The sequence below is a fragment of the Melanotaenia boesemani genome, chromosome 16, assembly GCF_017639745.1.
Source record: "Melanotaenia boesemani isolate fMelBoe1 chromosome 16, fMelBoe1.pri, whole genome shotgun sequence".
NCBI classification, from domain to species: Eukaryota; Metazoa; Chordata; class Actinopteri; order Atheriniformes; family Melanotaeniidae; genus Melanotaenia; species Melanotaenia boesemani.
The window spans coordinates 24501597-24522695 of record NC_055697.1 but is presented as its reverse complement, the minus strand read 5'-3'; the positions used below and the strand labels follow the sequence as shown (position 1 = coordinate 24522695).

At 36.8% G+C, this 21099-nt stretch overlaps 1 long non-coding RNA gene across 4 annotated transcripts in view; it reads right to left on the bottom strand.

Annotated features, from left to right (window-relative positions):
- LOC121655904 overlaps positions 1–21099 on the bottom strand; it is a 90262-nt gene that overhangs the window by 54337 nt on the left and 14826 nt on the right. For 3 of the 4 annotated variants that reach the window (XR_006013329.1, XR_006013328.1, XR_006013327.1), the window contains exon 2: positions 9140–9189. The exons of the other annotated variant lie outside the window; for it this stretch is intronic. This is a non-coding gene — a long non-coding RNA (uncharacterized LOC121655904). The remainder of the gene's footprint in view (positions 1–9139; positions 9190–21099) is intronic. 4 annotated transcript variants of the gene reach the window in all.

The following is a 21099-nucleotide window of genomic DNA, read 5'->3' as shown; positions in this document are numbered from 1 at the left end:
TTAAGCGAAGTGTTCTTTATGGACTAAATTAGTTAACTATGTATATTTAGTAATATGTCATTTTAATACATATTTATATATTTCTTTTTTTTTATTTTGATTTACCAAGAGTCTAAAGGTCTAATGTACTAAATGAAGAAAGTAATACATTTAAATGTACTTTTTTTTTTAGCATATTGATAAAAGCTTAGTATCTAGACATCTAAACTTAAATTCTTAATTGTATTTACATCTTTGTAGTTTTCTATTTGCTTTTCATTTTCTCGTAACATGTTTTTCTGAATGAAATGAATGTGAAATGTCCCACAGATTGTAAAAAGTCTAAGTAATCCACAGACATGAGACAGACATGACAGAGAAATATAATAATGTAAAAGAAAACTAACAGAGACCACTAGAGGCTGACAGCTCTCAGAAATGCTTCCTTACAACAGCTGTACTGATGTTTTATCTGAATGTGGCCATAGGATAACTGAAGCGCATCAAAAAGCACCCAGAGGCGGGCGCCAACATCAAGTTGATTTTACAGATATTATTTGAACCCTGTCACCTCTGTATTTCACAAACAGAACCAGGAAATGACTTTTCTGACAGCAGGGCACTAGTCATATTGCAAAGGAGTGAAATAAAACAGTTACTAACTGAATAGGTTTTACTCAACGAATGAGATGGGTAACTGTAGAATATGAGCTTCTGAAAACATCTTTGTCATTTGTGACTCCTTTTTACAACCCTCTGGGTAATGAGTGGAGGGATGTTTGTAGTGCTCTTAGTCATTTACTGTATCTCACAGCGTAATTGGTGATGAGTAAAGGTGCAACAGAACACACACACCCACACACGCCTACAATCTGGTGACCTACTACTGTTTTCACCTCCACGGATTCTGAGTTTTGACATTTATCGATCTTCACCCTGACTCATGAGAACGTACGCACAGTCTTTCTCCAATCAAGAGAGGTCTGAAAGGTTTAATGTCATTTGAGGGCACATAAATCTCACAACTGGGCCTGCAACACAGAGGAAAAAAAGTACACACACAAGTGTATAATGATAATACAAGGTTAAATAGGGAGGTCACATCCAATCATGAGAAATGATGCTGTATTACAGTTCGTCCACTACAGTCCATTTAATATGTGGCACTTTGAGCACATGGCTGAGAAACTTCATGTTGCTGATTCGTGAATTTTCAAAATGAAAAAGGCCTTTTCGAGGATCATTTTGTGGTTTCTCACTCAGACAAAGCAACACTGCTTTGATTTAAACAAATACTAAACTCTCACACACACACACACATAGACACACAAAAGCTAATTCTGGCTTCATTTGCCTGCTCAGCTTTTGTTGTTTTTCTTCTTTGTTTTATAGCGTCTTGTTTTCATCTCTTCTTGTGTTCTTCACTGACTGTAAAACAGGATTAAAAATAAATGTTGAAGTGAAGCTGAGTCAAAACTGCTCTGTGATTTCACACTGTTTCTGCTGCAGCTGTGTGTCTCTGCAGAGCTCACCATATATGGAGACAAATTAGTCTCAATGTTCATAAACATGCATTGCAAGATTAAAAACGTGTAAAGACATCTGTGTGCACTTTTGGTTAGATGCAATACAAGGTAATATTAAGTACTTTCATGAATCTGAAATGGTCCAGTTTTCCACCAGCTTCTTAAACATGGCATATATTTGTTTAAGGACATGAGCATGAATAGTCTCAAAACTCAACATAGATGCACATCTGTGTGCAAATGCAACCTGATTTGTGAGATTCAGACTATATGAGCACATATATTAACCAATTTGAACTCATAGGAAGCTTTTCAAGGGTGAAGATGATCGCATCTGTGAGACTGAGCTTAAAATATATAGGTTAATGCAAATAATATTGGTTAAGCTTACAAAGGGCACATGTATGATGTTGTTTTATGTGTTTATATTGCTTGGCATTTGTGTACAGCTTTGAACATACATTTGCCAGAAGCTACAGTCGCATACAAATTTTTGTCCACATTTTTAAGTTATTTAAAACCCATTTTCGACCATTGCTACTAATTTAGATTCATAATCACATTGTATATACTCCGTATATAACATATACATTCAGTTTTATTCCAAAATTCTCTAAGTGAGAGGACTGAGACCTCCTTTTTAGTCTGAGGAACCTTTAAACTGAGGTCCATTTAGCAGCTGTTTTCAGTTTTCTTCTGCTCTAAAATGACTAATAACTTTGTTGCTAGATAGTTTTGCCAGCTTCTATCTTTATAAATGAAAGAGTTCTTCATATAAGACATATTAAAAAGTCCTGAAAGTGCTCAGAAAAGAGGAATATGTTATATTAACCCCAAACACTGTCAAATGAGGAAGACTAGGAGCCAATGCTAATCAATCTGATTGTAAGTGGGGAAATAAATGTGCTGGTATGTCATGTTATGGTCTATATTGGCAGGCCTTTGTTCAACTTACTGTGACTTAACTGTACACTCCATTTTGACTAATAAATTCTACTACAATATGCTGCACGTACTGGTTTGTCTCAGCACTCCCAGTGGAATGTCTCAAACTGAAAGAAGCTGCTGATCATGCGTACCTCGAGGGAGACGTGGGGGAAAAGAGTCTTACTCTTGTTTCTGCTTTAACTCTCAGGATGACAATGAGTTAATTTTCACTTCTTCTGAAGCTCCCATCTGCTGAGCAAAAAAACTTCAAATATATAAATTTAACCTGAAAACATGTCCAGCTGCCCTGGTTACAAAGTGCAGCATCATTCTCAAGCTTCTTTGTTGTGTGAAATGTAAGTCCCATTCAACTGAAACCTCTTTCAACTTCAATTTTTCTGCAAAGGGATGCTAAATTTGAGTGTTGATTTTATGTGTCACTTTATTGTCAAATCTAGAATACACACATTTGATTTTTCTCATTAGTCTAACAAACTTGAGTCAGCAAGAAAATTTAACCCTTTATTTATAGTGAATGTCAGCTCAGCATAAATGACGCTTGGAAAACTGTTAAACCTTGAAGGGAGGAAAATGTTTGACAAAATCATTCTAAATACCAAATAATTCCCAAGAAAAATTACATTTAAATGAAGACTTCCTAAGTTAAAGTAGTAGTTTCTTTATATTGTTGATTAAAACTTGTTTGAGGATATGTGCAGTCATTTTATATGTTGTTTAGGTTTACCACATTTTACTTATAAAGTTAACCTTAAAATGAATAATTGCATACTCAAATTCTAGTATTTTTTTTGGGGGGTATTCAGTAAAGTCATAGAAAGTTTATTAAGGTGGATGATGGGCACACAAAAAGTATCCAAATGTACTCCACATGATAGTTCATCATTCAGATTTTAACATTAGAAATGTTGTTTTGGCCTGTTTTGATGAATAAAGCAACATCATGTTTTCTTTTATTGTTGTTTATTATTAGCTACAGCTGCTAATCGTCTTATTTACAATAAGTTACACCACTTATGTAAAATATTCTAAATTATTTGATGGAAACACACACATTTACTATAAAAATGTACATTAGTGTACACTTCGTCACCTAACTGTATTAATTTTACAATAACCATATTAATAATAAAACATGATTTTTATTACACATTTGTACATACATCACCACTCATCTTTGGGTAATAAATTCCACAGTGATGGGAACTGAGCCCAATGAGTATAAAATTCCTTATCTTAATAACCCTAATCGTGCATTTTTAACGGATGGGGTTTAAACCAGTATCTCTCACTTAAAGGTTGGGGATTAATGCTGGTTCACATGTAAGAGTGGGAACTGTAGATGTCATGACACAGTGAACATCAAAGTGTGCAAATGAAGCAAAACACAGGTACTTTAAAATGTTTTAAACTCTATTGTGCTAAAATGATCCATTTTTTTCCTTGGACCAGGACAGGTATTTTACAGTTTGTCATACGATCACACTGGATTTAGACTGAATTTCTACACGTTTCTACATGTATGTTTGTGTATGTGTGCATGTCCTGTTCCTCCCTTATCTGTCTCACTATGTTGCTGTGGTAGTAACCCTCTGAACTCATTAGCTCTACATATATCCACTCAATTCTGCTCTCCACCGTTAGTGCTGTATAGCTCATTCAGCCCTGCCTGCCTGCACACCTGCTCAGCTGAACCATGTTCTTATTGGATTCTGTGACGGTGACAGTGTTTTTATGTTTTAATCTGACTGTCTGCTACCACTGCTGAAAGGCCTTTTTTTTAACAAGTTAATGGAACCATATAACAGCATAAATAGACATGCTTACATAAAAGTAATATAGGATAATCAAAAATACAAGGAAGCACACACAAAGAAAAAAATCTATAATTTCAATAAGTTAACTTTCATCCCTACCTGAAACTTTTGGAAAAACTTGTCAGTACAAGCAAAGCTGAAAGAAACCTTCCATCCCCAAAAGATTGTCAATAGCATCGCTAGTTGTGATGTCTATGCCGTTTGCATGCAGACTGATGTTGTCTGGAAACAGATTTCACAAACTGGAAATAAAGCTTTGTCCTAAAGAACTGAAACAAGACACAAAGGTCAAGTGTTTACAAACTATCACGTTAAACTTGTTTGGGGAAGGCAAAGAAAAAGATTGGTTTCTGAAAATGCTGCTTTTTAAGTTACTGCTGCATTAAAAAAAAATACTTTTCAGATTGATTGGCTGTGAAAACTACAGTATTTAAATGTAGGGTACGGTGCTAATGCCTTGAGTCAACATTCACGTGTATATTTTGCTTCCAAACAGCCAGACTTTCATGTCCTCTTTAAACCGTACTTCTGAACTCTCAGAGGGGTGTCCCTAACAATGGCTAACCTGGCATCCATCTTGCACCCCACTTCTACTCTGAGCTCTCTCAAGCCAGTAAAAGTCAGTCCAATGTCAACTCTTGTCTTATCTTCCTCTGCCCCTTTCTCTCTTTCTTTTCCTCTCCTCTTCTGATAATGTCCTCTTGCCTTTCTTTGAATAATCAATCGAGGCATGTGAAATGGTGCCGTTAAGTGAAATGTACCCGCCAAAATAAAGTTGTGAAGTGCAACTTCTCAACATCAGGATCCTGCTGGACAACAACGACTCCAGGAATGTTAATAAATGTTATTCTGCCAGCAAAATTAGTCAGAAACACACATTTTTAAGGTCAGAAATTTTCACATTGCTACTTTAAAGTGGTCTTCAACATTTGTTCCCTGGTCATTTTGAAGGTTTTTCAATGTTTCTCTTTGGAAATTGACTGTTAAATCCACTCCTTGTACCTGACCATTTTCAGGAGATGTCTTGTTTTTTTTTTAACCATTCAGACAAAAAAAAAAAAAAAAAAAAAAAAAAAACTACTGTAACTCAAGTGACAAACCCAGGAACAATCATTTTCTGGCAAAACATAAAGAAATGAGGGGTGGGTCAGTGCTTTCAAACTGAAATCTAGTAGAAATTAGTTATGCAAACCTCCTCATTTAGCCTTCAAATTAACAGGTCACATCATTTAGTCAAGATTTTACTGTGTAGCATAGTTTTGTGTCTGGTTTAAACATTTTAATACATAACGTACACACACGGTATCTACATAATTAGATCAGTATTAAATGGCAGATTTGTTTAATTCAGTGTTTTCTATAATGTGTGAGGGGTGGGCGAGTCTTCAATGCTTCTCTACCCAGCAACAGAGAGCTTAGTCATCTCTGTCACAGCCCTCCCACGCCTGCCCACGCTGCACTGTTCTCGGTCTCTAGGCGGTGGAGATGCAAGGCCACGGACATGATACCAAAACTAACTGCATCACTTCATCCAGGCCCACAGATGACAAAAACACACAGTTACCGTAAACCTGGGGGAGGAGCCAAAGCTGGCATAGGTTGGTGTGTGTATTTTGTATGTGTAATGCATGTGTGAGTTAACCTTGTTATGACAGTTAAAAGAAACTGATACCACTTGTCATAATTTACAAAAAGTGTGTAAAATGAAAGGAGCAAAGAAGAAGAAAGAGACCAAGAGATGTGTGTGTTTTGTGTATCACTGACAACACTAATGTGTGTATTCTTCTGACTAGCTTAGCTGATGTTGCAGTATGTTGATTCAAGATTTATTTATATATCTATTAAGTCAAATCTATAAATCCTTTTTTTTTTCTTTCTTGTTTTTTTTTTTTTTGCTCAGATTATAGTCCATGGAGTAACAATCAAAGTTAACATATGCCTCAAATGAGTCTTAATTATTAAACATTAGTGGCTGTCTGGCTTTAAAGTGTCACCTTAAGAAGACCTTAAGAGAGGAATTTTTTGTCTCTTTTTGTCCTAACATAACAGTGTCTGCGCTGTTTGTTTAGGTTGCAAAGCGCTTCACTTTGTAATGTGTTAATTAGTGGTTTAGTTACTTCACCTGTCATCTTGGTTTCAGACTGAAGCATCTGTTTCATTTACAAATGGTGCAAAAAATAAAAACAAACAGCTTTTGTCAGACCAAACTGAAATATATAATTCAAAACACACTTTTCTTTCTTTTCTAATTCAAAAATTATTGCTTCACATTTTTTTATATAATAATATCTTTACTTGTTCACTGTGGATTGGTCATTTTTCACATTTGTTCTCACTGACTTATGAAAAAAGTCTTTTTCTGTTTCAAGCTGAAAAGGGCTCACTTCTCCAGCAAGTTCAAAAACACTCAGACTACTCCTATAAATATTGTGGTTAAAGGCTACAGAAGGACCGCAAAAAAATCTTTCTCACATGTCTGCACTATGCAGCAGCTAGTGGAACCACAGTGCTTGAGAGTGACCTAATGAGGAGGCAAATCACAGTAAGATTTCAGTCATTCCAAGACTGTGCATGTGTAGCAAAGGAAACATGCTAATGGGATCACATCAGGTCAATCCTAGCTAGGTCAAGCCACAACTGTTACATTAACAAATCCATTTTGTCCTTTGCTGAAACTGATTATTGCATTAACAGCAGCTGCTCCCAACACGGGAATACACTTGATCAGGGAGCATAGAAAGCATTTGACTGTTAATTTCTCAGTGTTCCTAACTTTGTTTAATTTCCAACTAAAAGTGTGTTAAAGTTGCAAATATTCATGTTGTCTTCAATTATGGCACGATTCTGCTCAAACAAAAATTGCTGTTATGAACCACGTTTAGACAAGCATACATTCTTTATTCACGCAGCCACATAAACCTCAACATGAGTATTTTCTTATTTTTCATTTCTAAGCCCATCTAGAACTCTGAACTGTGTCAAACAAAGTACAGGAGTATGGAAGTAGTTAAAAATATTGCAAAATAGTAAAAAAGCAGAAGGTGCAGCAAAAAAAATCAGCTGGATTCTTCTGAAAACTACCCATAAATGGGTCTGCATCAGGTAAGACTGATAAAAAACAACAAACAGAGTTATAGTTAACCACATTGCCATCACAAAATATTACAAAATAACACCAGGACCCACATTTAGATATGATGCTGGATTAACTGAATGCAGTGCATGTCTGAAAATGGGCTTATTCAGAATGTCACTACTTAGTTTAGTGATCAGTTAGTACATCCATTAATGAAACTCCTCTGATGCATCACATTAGTTTTTCCAAAAAAGTAAGTACATGACTTGCTTGCCTGCATTGTATGTTTTGTTTTGGTTAAGGCATAAGGTTAAAAGATACTAATTTCAAACCGATCCTTATGCCAAGCAGCAGATAATATCTATTAAAATATTTCTGTCCCACTTTTGGATCAACTAAATATGGCAACCCAAAGTATATCCACTTATGTGAACTAGCTTTTTTCCCACATACCACAACGGTGTAACTTAAAAGAAGAAAAAAGTGACTTTTTCTCAGCTTCCCTTCCACAAAAATCCAAAGAATGTGAGGTTGGTGCTAACAACACGAGCTAACATTAGCTCAGCCATTTGAACAACCAGCTTTGAGAGCAAACTTTAAAACAACCTCAAAATAAAGACAAAATACCACAAAAGGTAAGCCTTTGTAGTCAAACTAATGTAATGGATGTTGGGGAGGTGACAAGTCTAAGGATAGAAACAGACACTGGCTGTCTTAACCACCAATTGTACAGCTAAGCCAGTAGTTCAATTATACAGAAATGTGCATAACAATTTGTAATTTCACAAAAATAAGTTATCTTTCAATTACAAATGCTTCAATATCTATTCATTGCCACATATGTGGCACATTATTGCAAAACTGCACTATAGCATGCAATATGTGAATGTGCAGTCATCATTAATACCAAGCTCACTCAAAATAGGCTTTTCTTTTGATTGATAATGTGCAGTATGTGTTCCTCATCCCTTATACACTGATAAGACGCACGTCAGTGTAGATTGCGAAACTATTACTAACGTCACCAAAAGATTAATTCCTGTACACAGACTGAGTGAGGCAATTAAAATACTCGTCAGATCAACCTCTTCAATCGCCTTGGTCCATGTGAGGACAGCTGCTGTAATATCTCCAGGAGATATGGCACCGCCGCTTTCACTTAAGTCCTTCAGAGGTGCGGTCAGTGCGTCACACTATGATTACCATGACTAAGTTTGGAGTAGCAGGTTGCGAGCCAAGTGCCAAATATAGCCAATATTTGCCACAACATAGACAGACTGCCAACCAGCTGAAAACAGTTGTCCTCACAGTAAAATTCAGCATCTGTAACTATCTTGTCAGATTTTAAATTGCAGTTCCTATATTTAACTCGTTGCTGCTAAAGTCAGGCTTGTGTTTTGGATGTTTTATTATTTATTTTGGAAAATTCAGTGCGATCGATTTACAATAAAAGATGAGTCATTGACTGGTTTTTTAAGACTAAAAGATAAATTAAAAGAACTGAACTGAAAAAGTCATGCTACACTTCATATTTTGGAAAACATCTAAAATTTTCCATCTAGAGCTTGACTTTTTACTTTTCTTGAACCATATAATTCCAAAGTCGTACAAATAAACACCCTAAAACCCTTCTTGTTATCATCTTGATAAACCTTTTAGAGTAAACGGGCAAACTATGAATGTTGGAGTCTTTAAAATATCAAAACCGAGGATTTCCTTGCACTGCATTCCTTCTTTGCTTGATAAATACGAGTCAACACTGAATTAAAACTGATGTCCAGTTTGTTGCCACTTACCATTTTGTCTCTTTTCATCCTCCTCTTCATCAGAAAGTCTTCATTTAGCACTAAGAAGGGCAAAAATAAAGAGGAGAGGGGAAACAGAAGAGGAAAGAAAGGTTTTAATCACTCTGAAGGAAGCCAGCTATCTTCCCACTCACATTGCTCAGTATCAAAATCACATACACACACACCACACAAACTACAAAACACACACTCACAGATACCTCCAGAAGGTCAAAATGAATCACAGGAATATTGAAAAGATGGAAGGAAGGGGGCGGTGAATGAGAGAATGACAGTAAAACAGAAAATAATGATCCAGAATAGAAAAGAGGAATGAATAGAATGTAGAGAGAGCAGTAACTGACAGGGGGAGGTGAGCACACAGAAACCGGAGAGAGCAAGAATGAAATGTATGGCTTGGCTGAGTCATCGGTAACAACCACTTCCTCCAGCGCTCTAAGAGCTCTACTAATGACTCGCCAACTTCTGAAGCAACACACACACACACAAAGAATCTCCTACTTTCAGTTTTACACTGCTCAAACTCTTTTCCCTTAAAGTAGATCTGTGTGTCTTCTATTTGTGAGGTCTATGAATCATAGACTTTGAAAGTGAGTGTTTTATGTGGAAAGGGAGAGTATTTTACCCATCCCGATAGAGGCTTCTAACTTGACAGGAAGATTTTAGTTGGGGTTAGGCATTTAGTTGTTTACAATAAGGAACTCACAATAGGATGTCCTCACGATATGGACATGTATGTTTTAGAGAAAGCCTGAGAAGGACTCTCTCAGAGAACTGACCTCACTGTGTATGTGTCATGAGAAACTGCAGCTACTCAGAAATAAATGGTTTTCCGTTTTCCCACCACTCCCATGGGCATTACTTCTATACTTATACAGATGCTCACATCAAAACCACGGATGGGAAAATTAGGTTAAAAGCCTTGCTGGACATAGAAAAGAAAAGGGAGATTTTGTCTTTAACAAATTAAAAACTGACTTTATTTGCAATAAAAAGAAAAAAAACCTGCTGACTATTAAAGTTAAAGTTTGAAGTCACTAGTTTTACAGCCAGATAATTTTTTGGGTTGGGGCTTTTTCTAAACTATTTGGACATATCCATCCACAGAGACAATGACACACTGATTTTACTGTTTTCTGCTACTCATTCATTCTCTGTACCGCTTGGTCCATTATGGATCGCAGGGGAAGCTGGAGCCTATCCCAGCATTTTATCAGGTGAGAGGCAGGGTACACCCTGGACAGGTCACCTGTCCATCGCAGGGCCAACACAGAAAGAGACAAACAACCATTCACACACACTCCTAGAGAGAATTTAGTTACCATTTAGCCTAACATGCAAACTCTACACAGAAAGGCCACATGATATAAGAACAGGATATGCACTGCCTGGCCAAATAAAAAGTTGGCACCAAAAAAAAAAAAAAAAAGAGAAAGGTCATACACTCAATATTTCGCTGGAACACCTTTAGCTGTGGTTACAGAAGCATTTGCTGTGGTATTGTTTGATAAGATTCTGCAATGTCACATTATTTATTTTCATCCAGTGTTGCATTCATTTTTCACCAAGATCTTGTAACGATGGTGGGGACAGTCGCTGCGTAAAGCCTTCTTCAGCACATCCCAAAGATTCTCAATGGGGTTCAGGTCTGGATTCTGTGGTGGCCAGTCCATGTGTAAAAATGATGTCTCATGCTCCCTGAACCACTCTTTCACTATTTGAACCTAATAAAATCTGGCATTATCATCTTAAAATATAGCCGTGCCATCAGGGAAGAAAAAAATCCATTGATGGAATAACCTGCTCATTCAGTATATTCAGGTATCAGCTGATTCATTCTTCGTGTACACAATGTTGCTGAACCTGACCAATTGCAGCAACCCCAGATCATAGGCTGCCTCCACAGGCTTGTACAGTAAGCACTAGTTATGGTGGTTGAATCACTCGATCTGTCTCTGTTTTTATCCTGATGCTCCCATCACTCTGGAACAGGATAAATCTGGACTAATCCAATCAGACCACATGTCCTTCTAAGGCTTCACAGTCTAATCTTTGTACTCCCTGGCAAATTAAATCCTTTTTCTCCAGTTAGCCTCATTGATTAGCGGTTTTCATATGACTACACAGCTGTTCAGTCTCAATCCCTTGAGTTCCCTTCACATTGTAAGTGTGGAAAGGCTCTTAGGTTCACTTTAAAACATAGCCCTGATTTCTACTGTTGTTTTTCTTCCCTCTTTGGTGATTTCACCAAACGTTTAAGTGTTCACCAATCACCATCGTTCAGGATTTATTTCTGACCACATTTCTTCCTGGAAGAATATGGTTCAACACTATCCTTCCAGTTTATAATAATGCACTGGATAGTTCTTAACCCAGTTTTAGTAGTTTCTGAAATCTCCTTAGATGTTGTCTTTGCTTGATGTCAGTGATTATTTAAATTATTTAAGAAATGAGAAGGTATTTATTGCATCAGTTGGGGTTAAATAACCTGTGAAAAATAATCGCCCATACAGTAATTATCCAATAGGAGGCTTGTAACTTTTTTTTTTTTTTTTTGGCCAAGCAGTGTATTAAAGGAAATTGCATTATATTACTAAAAACTATGTTTCTATTGGCATCTTATCACTTTTATTATCACTTATTAAGGCTACAGACCTGTTGGAAAATTGTTTACTGAAATTAAGGTAAATTTTGCTCACACACCAATGAATAAATGAGACTTGAGTTTGTAACGACTGCTTTTCCCTGTTGGCGATAAGAAAAAAATGCAGGTTTAAAATCATAACTTTATAACCTTAGGAAAAATGTGGACAAAGAGAAAGAATGCCCACATCAATCAGGCTCTATCAGCCATTTTGGGGGAACCCAGGGAAACACTTTCCAGTTTCTCACTAGTATACTTTGTTGAAAACATATCTAAATATGAAGAGAAACATCTTTACCTCGATAAACTCACAGAAGAAACAAAAAGTTGTGTTGATGTAAAACAGCAGTAAAAATGGCACTGCTACTCTGAAACCTCTGATAGAATAAACAGTACACAATGAGAACACAACTCAAGATACACTAGGCAGAACCAGAGGAAACTTATTTTATATATATTTTTGCATGGGCTGTCTCCTGCTTTATTGCCCAGCTATAATAAGTTATTTTTACTTGAGTTACCAAGTTCTGCTTTAAGGCACTGCTTCTGCTTCTTAGCTCAGTTTTTAGACTACGAGGCCACATCTATCTTTTAAATACAGCCTAATGTGACTTCTACAGCTGAAGTGCTGAAGTCTGCTACAGCTATATTATGTTGCAGATTCCAAATTTCTAACATTGCTGAGATACAGGACTGATTCTACATTTCTCCCCCACTGTTCCACATAACATTTAGCATTTTTCAACATTTCCCACAGCTCTCTAATTGTTACTTAAAGCCACACTGGCCCTATTCAGCAAAACAGCTTAGATTAAACTAAAAAACTAGACTCGTGACATTTTTGCCATAGCTTTGCTAAATGAATGGCTACAGCTAGTCTTGGCATGTCTTAACTACAATGTGACAAGAAGATGTGTTTCTTTGTTGGGATGCTGTGTGGCCAAAATAACACGAGCCAGCTTAGACCCCATAGAAACCAGTCTGTCACATTTGTATGTATTTGTCAAACCAACAGAATTTATTACTTAGTTGAGTCAACAAGCAATGTTTAAGTTGTTAGACCAGTTTCTTTCATTTTGGAGAGAGCCAGACCAAATTTCCCCTAGATCAAAGTTCTTATGTTAAGTTGGGTTTTAGCACATCTTCACTCTAAAACAAGCCAGCTGTTTTTTCCTGCACATCTGGCAGCAGCATGACACATCTGACTTGATGTGTCATGTGATATAGGGGTTTTTGGTGTATGTGGCACCAGTGTTAAAGTTGTGTGGAGCATAAGCTTGATCGGTATAACTCCAAGATCAAAACTAGAAATAAATGGATATTGTTGAAAGTGTCATGCCAACACTTCTGGGACACTGGGACTACAATTTGGCAGCCTCTAATGAGCAATTAATCATGATAAATATGTCTTCAATTATTCATCTGAACCTCACAAGGCTTCACACTTGGGCCACTGGGGCTGTGATTTCTGATAAATCACCTGGCTTTGGTAGAAATGGTTTCGTTTTAAGTCACCTCTTGCCTTTTTTGGGGGGAAATCAGAGCCCTTAAAACATCTGCAACCGTACCCTGACCAGCACTTTCAGTGACATTTACAAACGCGTCATCTTGCCCACTGTTACACATACTGACACAGCAATAGTGAGACAGATAAAATGAAATCAACATGTTTGCATCATCCTGAGAGTGTATCATCTTGTTATAAGTCTTATGATACTCATGGCTCTCATACAGTCACATGTAACCTTAACCCTGTGCACTCTGTAACAGTTATAAATTGAACAGCCACTGGATGATACAAATGAGCTCCCATCTTGTCCAACAGATTCTCATATCTGGAGAAAATCACAAGAACTCAGACAACGTCTTGAGTATGCACATCTTCCTCTGCAGTTCCCACGCTTTTCACATGGTAAGAAGCAGACAAATGTGCATAGTTACGTACAAGTACAGACACGAATTTTGAGTTGTCATACTGGCAGGAACTAAAATGGAGAGCACATACTGATCATCACACCGAATGCTACTACAGATCAGTCAAGGTACAAAATACAGTTATCTTTTGCTTTGTAAAGATTTAATATATTAGGAGAAAACATTGCATACTAAATACACTTTCAAAACAAACACTGCATTGCTGCCCTGCATCCGCTCTTTCCTGATGATGATTGTGAGTCAGGTGTGAAGTTGATGCAAATATGATTAGGCTCAGAATCATTTCTTACAAAGTCAGCCAAGTGTTTCTCGCAAGTCCTGTTTGTTTGATTCAATTTTTGATTAATGTGCTGGTGGTCTTAAAATAATTTTATAAGTCTTTAAAAAGCTTTCTGCCCATTGTTCAAGAATGGCTATACACCTCCATTGTCTTCCTCAAATCTTAGATGGTGATGGTTGCACAACAAAAAACATTTCAGCTCTAACTCTGGTCATTTTCTAATTCTAGCCAAGTGATTCAACCTAAAGACAATCAGGAAATGGGAAAGTTTTATTATACTGTATTGCAATGTAACCATTTCAACCTGTAAAAATGGCTTCCATAAAGGTATAAAGATATAAAAAATAGCATATTTTTGCTCTAACCATGATTGTTCCCCAAGTCTACCAAAGTAATGCTTTTAATCAACCCAACCAGGAAGTAAGGAAAGTGTTTTAGTAAATTGTTGTGTTACGAATGTTGGTCTCAATCTCATGTTTCAAGAGTCCACCGCTCAAAAGTGGACCACTAAATTGCATGGCAGCTGCTCCACTGTGGAAATACTTATTATAACAAGCTGCTTTTAGGGGCATGTAGGTACTTCACTATTATAAGCTATAGTTAGGGTGTGAACAAATGACAGATATGACCATTTTTTTGGCTCCAGAAAAGTCTAACAAGGCAACAACCTTATGCAATTTATATAGTTAGTTGTGAACAAGCCATAGCTCTAAAAATCTGATAAAGGTGTTGGTGAAAGTACTACCTTTGCATGATACTTTATTTTTTTAAGTCTACAATATATTGTATGTAACAAAAGCTCAGTGTTTATCATAGGATAATTCCTTTTACAAATCATTTGATCTTTTACTCATTTTACTATTCACATAAATTTTGTCCATCTTAACTGAGTTGACCTTATAAAACAACTTTTTTGTGCTTCTTTCCAGGGATAAATTCACAGTAATATATACATTTTGTCTTTTAGAATAACTAAGTAAGAATTAACTGTAGTTGGTACAAGCAGCTATCATAGATCAGCCTGCAAAGAAAACCCAACACTCAACAGAAACTGAAATTTTATCTGGTTTTTGAAGAGAGTTTCTTTATCAAAAAAAAAAAAAAAAAAACTGACAGCCCTACTCACACAGTTTGAAAAATGCCCTCAATGCAGCTAAGGTACAATAAAAATCTGGCAGGTCCTAATAAAACATCTTCAATCATGTATAAAGAATGCAAAATTGAACTCAAGAGCATTGACATTCAGGGACACATAATATGAATTTCTTATGCAGCATGAAGATTTCTGTGGTAAGAATTTGCATCAGGCAACTTGAAAATTTATTTTTAGATGCCGCACAGCTCATCTATCTCGCCGACATGCAGCAATGCAACTTAGATCACAGAGAGAAAGCAAGACTTTGAAAAATGCTGGCTCAGCAGAGTGCTCATTGTGGGAGCATTGTGGGAGATTGAGTCTACAGATGAGTCAAAGTAACCCATCACACTTTATATCAGAATGAATACCCCAGCAGTCTATCTATAGTGTCCGTGGGGGAAACACTTGTTCAGTTGTTGTTATGGGATATCTGGTGTTGTAGTATACTAGAATGTTTTTGTGCATTTGGTTTGTATGTATCAATGAATGTAAAACAATAAATATATTTAGCTTCATCATCCATTAATAAATAGGATTTTTGGATCTATAAAAAACAGTTCAAGTGGCATTTAGGTGATATAGAGAAGTTTCCTGAAAGAAATACAGAAATACAGTAAAAAGAAATGCTGCAAAATGAAGCAACAGGACTGTATTTTCCAGTCGACAGGTTGATTTAAACAACAGCTGTTAACATGATCATTTTTTTAGATCACCTGAAGTGTCCCCATGACATAAAAGAAATGATAAACTTAAAAAAGAAAAAGCATTCAGCTTTTCTTGTCAGTAGTCTGCTTCATCGGTGGGTACTCTTTTCTGTTTGCTTTAGTATTTTTAACTTACTATCTGGTGCCAGTGGTTGAGTGAGCTTGCAGCACATGAAACCAGAGCTGCAGATTAAATCTTGATTATTTTGAAGACGCAAGTTGCAGTTGTTGTTGGCTGCAAATAGGCATCTTTAAATATGACCCAGTATTATATCATCCTAAAGCTTAATTTTACTCAAACTTAATAAATCTCCTTTTGATGAATGTTTGACTAATTCTAAGCAGATAACAGTGCAGTTAAGTCAGCAGCTGCACATCTTGTTGGATGTCAACTAATGTTACTTTGTTTTGAGAGGCTTAAATTTTAGTGTCCTGTTATACTCCATCTACTTAAGTTCAAAAGTAAGCAAATACGCTTTGTAACTGTTGTTCATGGTTAATGCTGTACTTCTTCCCCTTTATAACATAATCCACATGCATATGCAATTTTTAAAAGCTTCTTTGATAACTGTGTGACGAAGTGTGGTTCTAAGCAGTGCAGATAGTGACTATCATTACATGTTTACATGTTTGCTATTGTCAGCTCGTAGTTAAGTTGCTGTCATGATACAACATATACACAGTAAAAGACTAAAGACAGTAGGCTAGCACAAATATTTTCCAAAAAGAAAATGATATATGTAATAATGAGCTAAAAGCTTGCAAGAGGACAACTCTTCACTACAGAATTTCAGTTAAAAGCTACTTCATATAGCCCTTTAACCCTTTAACTGCCAACTCTACTGTTTGGTAGACAACATTTCAATTTAGCATTCAGACAGCAAAGAAGCACCTTTCACTGTTTTCAGAATATCTACAGTATTTTGTAGTGAACTGTAACCATACATTGCTGTATGCTGGATTACAGTGTATGATAGCAGGACAACAGCACTGTTTTCTAAATATGTGATCCATATCTGATGTTGTTACGACAAACTCAGTTGTTTCTCATCAAAGCCAGGCCACTTTCATATGCAGTTTTAAATCAGACGCATATCTGATGTTTTTCAAAGCAACCTCAGTCTAAACAGTCATGACACATTTTATATGACTTTTTATCTGACTGAGATGCAACGTGGCAAGATCGAATGTAAACAATCATGACAGTGAGATCCTGGACATAATCAATATATACACACTGGCATGTGCCGCATCTGTATTTTTCTTTCATAAACACATGTAATTTCATATCGTCTCCTGTGCATTTAGTTCACTTCAGGGCTGTAGCTGTTCACATTGGAGTCTGATAGCAGTTGCATTTAGATGACCAAGCAAAAAAAAATCAGATTCCAGCAAAAGTCGGAATGAAACATTCAGACCTGCAAAGTAAAGGTAGCCCAAATGTAAGATCCCAACAGGCCAGCCAAACCTGGGCACACTTGCTATGTTATGACTGGAAAGTTTTCAGGGTGACAGGAAGATTCAGTAAATCTTCCTGTCACTTCCTGCTCACTCAGGGCATGAGGGTGTGATATGACTTATATGCTACTAATTTAGCAAATGCAGCATGCCCTCTTCTTAAACAACACCCTATTTGATTGGGTCAGACATTCCATATTGGAAAAACCTTTCCATGAAATCATCACCCACCTCAACTATGAATTAGCCATTATTGGCTGCTGCAGTTGCTGTGTTGGCGTAAGTGGAATTATTTGTCTGGTGATGTTTAACTATGGAAACACTTGTAAGCACAGCCACTCAGAGAGTTTACGAGTGGGAATAGACCAGCACCCACATATCCATTTATGGCATCTCTAATTTATATCAGCCTTTTGTAATGTTCACTCAGACTTTATGCAGCTTCTTGGTATGACGCATATATCTTAACAAGTCACATGATGAAAATGTGGATATCAGCTTTGGTGATTGTCACTTGTGATTTACATTATTTTGCAAATGGAAATGAGTCTACAGCTGCTGAGTGACAAGACTCAGCAAAAAAAAAATGTAAAGTGATCCAACAGTATGAGGGGAAGCCACTTTATCAAACTGAAACTGTGGTCGCTTGGCATCTGGTGGGGGAAAAAAAACAGAATTTTTCTTAGAAACACAAACCACTTAAAACCCTTAAAATGGAGAAAAATGTATCACTAGTTCAAGCTTATGTTCTATTTTGGCTTCGTTTTTTTTTGCCTTGTACAATAAATCGCCTTGTGTGAGGAGACATTCTCTCCTGGTTACTGCTTTGCTCTCCTGCAACCCTCCCAGACTGGGAGAGTCGGGACAGACGGATTATGAGTCAGAGGAGAGGTCTGAGTCACCTCCTGTGCAGTTTAACCATGACAGTTCCCATGCAGGTGGTACACTGAGATGCTATTGTGCTTCTGATCAGTCAGACATATGAGCAAACAGAAGAGTGGGGGGCAGTGAGACGTACTATACAAACACTGTATGTTTCCTGGAGGAAGTTTGAAAAAGTAGTTCCCACTGTCCACATCTTGTAATTGTGCTTATCAGTCATGGAAGAAATGAGTGTATCTATAGATTTGTGTGTGTATGTGTGTGGTCCAGTGGGTTGTGTGGCAGAAGGAAACCATGTGTGATATGCCTATAATGAATAATGCCTAAATAAGACCACCAAGGCAGTCTTTGTCCACACAAAGAGTCCATTATTGATTCATTCTTAAAGACTTTAAAAGGGGCACAGTACTGGATCTGCAGCAAGCACAGACCTCATCAAACTTAATTGAGCAGATCACTTTCAGCACTTACTAATCTTTGGGATTTTTTCAAGTTAATATGACACAAAAACAAATGTGTATTGATTTACTTCTGAAAAGGAATAATTACTTGTTGGAATATGTATATTATAGACTTACCAAAGCCTTATTATATATGTGTTGGCACTGTACTAGTGAGAAAAAGTGGAAAAAGCTGATAAAAATCATCTATGGTAGCTGTGAAATAAAGTGAACAGCCCTATAGAGTCATTTTGTCCTGTCTGGCCTCCATATGGTGCGGCAACATGGCAGATTGATAGAAGATGAGGTGTGTCATTTTTGCATGAAAATGATTTGTTCCAAATTAAACAAAAGTAATAATTCCACAAGTTTACAATTGTATCTCAACAGAAAGATTCTTCTGAGTGTTGCACCTGCAACAGAACTTTAAAGTTCTGTTCGGTGTCTAGTTCTGATTTATTTCAGTATTTAGAACCATAAAAAACCTGAGTCGGTTCAGATTTCTGTCGGTTCAGTCTTATTCTGCAAACACGAAGCAGCTGCATTTCACAAGTTCCATCCACGCATGCATATTAATGAGCGCAACCATCCAGACCAGCCTGGAAGAGGCGTATGAGTTCCATTTTCTGGTTGGAAACAATTGAAAGCCAAAGTTTCCAGGTCAATGTATCTGACTTTCGCATTTCTCTCACAAAAAGTAAAACTTTCACTCAGGCAGTGGCTCACAATTACAGTCCAGACAAACCAAAAGACACCAAATACAGACTTCGTTGCAGCGTGGGAGGTCAAATGGAAATAGCAGCTGCTGGTTCAAAAAAAAAAGAAAAAACAGAAAAACTGCATCTTTCAAACATGGACTCATTTCGAGAGAATGTCTTTTAAATAGGTCACTTTAAAAAACAGTTTAATTGAAGAGATACATTTCAGTATGCTGCAAAAAAGCAAGAAAAATCATTGATAATAATGTCAAATATAAACAAATGAGCAAATATGCAGCAAGTGATGTCAGCATTGTGCAAAACATTACAACTAGTGTGATCATTGAGTTGATTTTTAGTGACATGTGTTGACAGCCTGAGCAAATTGAAATGGATTTTAGGGATAACAGTGATGATCCATGAAACACACTCAGAAAACACACAACACACACGTACAGGGAGAAAACAATGCAAGCTATACTCTAGGTAGAAAATCTGCAGAGCCGGACAACACAGCCAGCCAAAACCAAAATTTGTTGAAATCATTGTTATGACTACAACTTTGCATTCGGTCAGTCAGCTTAAAGTAGTTTTTAACCCTTTAACTGCCAACTCTACTGTTTGGTAGAGCAACATTTTCAGTGACTTTAATAAACCTTATTAAAAATCTGTGGTAATAAACCTGCCTGAGCTATCTTTGCCACTTTTGGGGGGTATGTAATGCCAAAAGTAAGTGTTTGATATGCCATTACCATTTCAATTTTTGATTTTACTATTGTTACTTTTATATTAACTGTTATCTCAACCGTTTATTTTAAAAAATAAAAATAAAAAACTAATCTTAATGTTATTGTCCAAATGAAAAGAATGAATGTATCAAAACTTGTTCTCTGTTTATTGTAATAGCTTGCACAATAATACAGCAGACATATTAAAACTAAACAAAGTCAAATCAAATTCATTTTTCTTATTTGAATAAATGCATTACAAACCCAAATATTTGCCCTTAGAGGTTCTACATCAAATGACTTCCACCATAGACATGATAATGATTCTGTCTGTGGGGGTTCACTAGTGAAGCTTTGCAACAACTTTGATAACAGATTTTTTTATTGTGAAAAGCTGTTGGAATCAATTTCTAGCTGGCATGAATGCAAGATGCATCTCTAAACCCTGCAGAGGATATGAGTTTGACACCCTCAAGGATAGATTTTTGGTGGAATATTCCTTTGTAGTGTATATTCCAAACTTTAGCACAGAACTAAATACCTGCAGCTGCCCTTTATGTCCCATCAGTGGAAAAACTTCAGCTCAATCAATATTCACTAAGCAATGCACACACATGCACACACACAGAATTAGCCTAATGTATTGCCACAGATGCCTTCACTGGGTTGACTTGCTGTGTGAACCAAAACCTGACTTCTTCTCACTGCTCTCATCCATTGTTGTTTCTAAGTACACCAATCAATAAAGCCAGCTGACACCCACCAACCAGTCAATACCCATCATTCCCCAGGGGGCAGAGTTGCAACTGTTCGCCCTCTGGAAATGACAGAGGTTCAAAGAATCCACTGACTGTGTGCTGGAGGGCACAAACGCTGAAGTCCAGTTCAGAGATGCACAGCGAATGAGAGGATGTAGGAAAACAATGCCCTCTTCTGCCAGTTATGAAGACTTGCACTGAGGACAGTCACTTTTGCCTCCATGAAGACAGCTCTGTTTTTTGTGTTTTGGTTTGGTCATCTGAAATATGGCGGTGACAGGAGTAA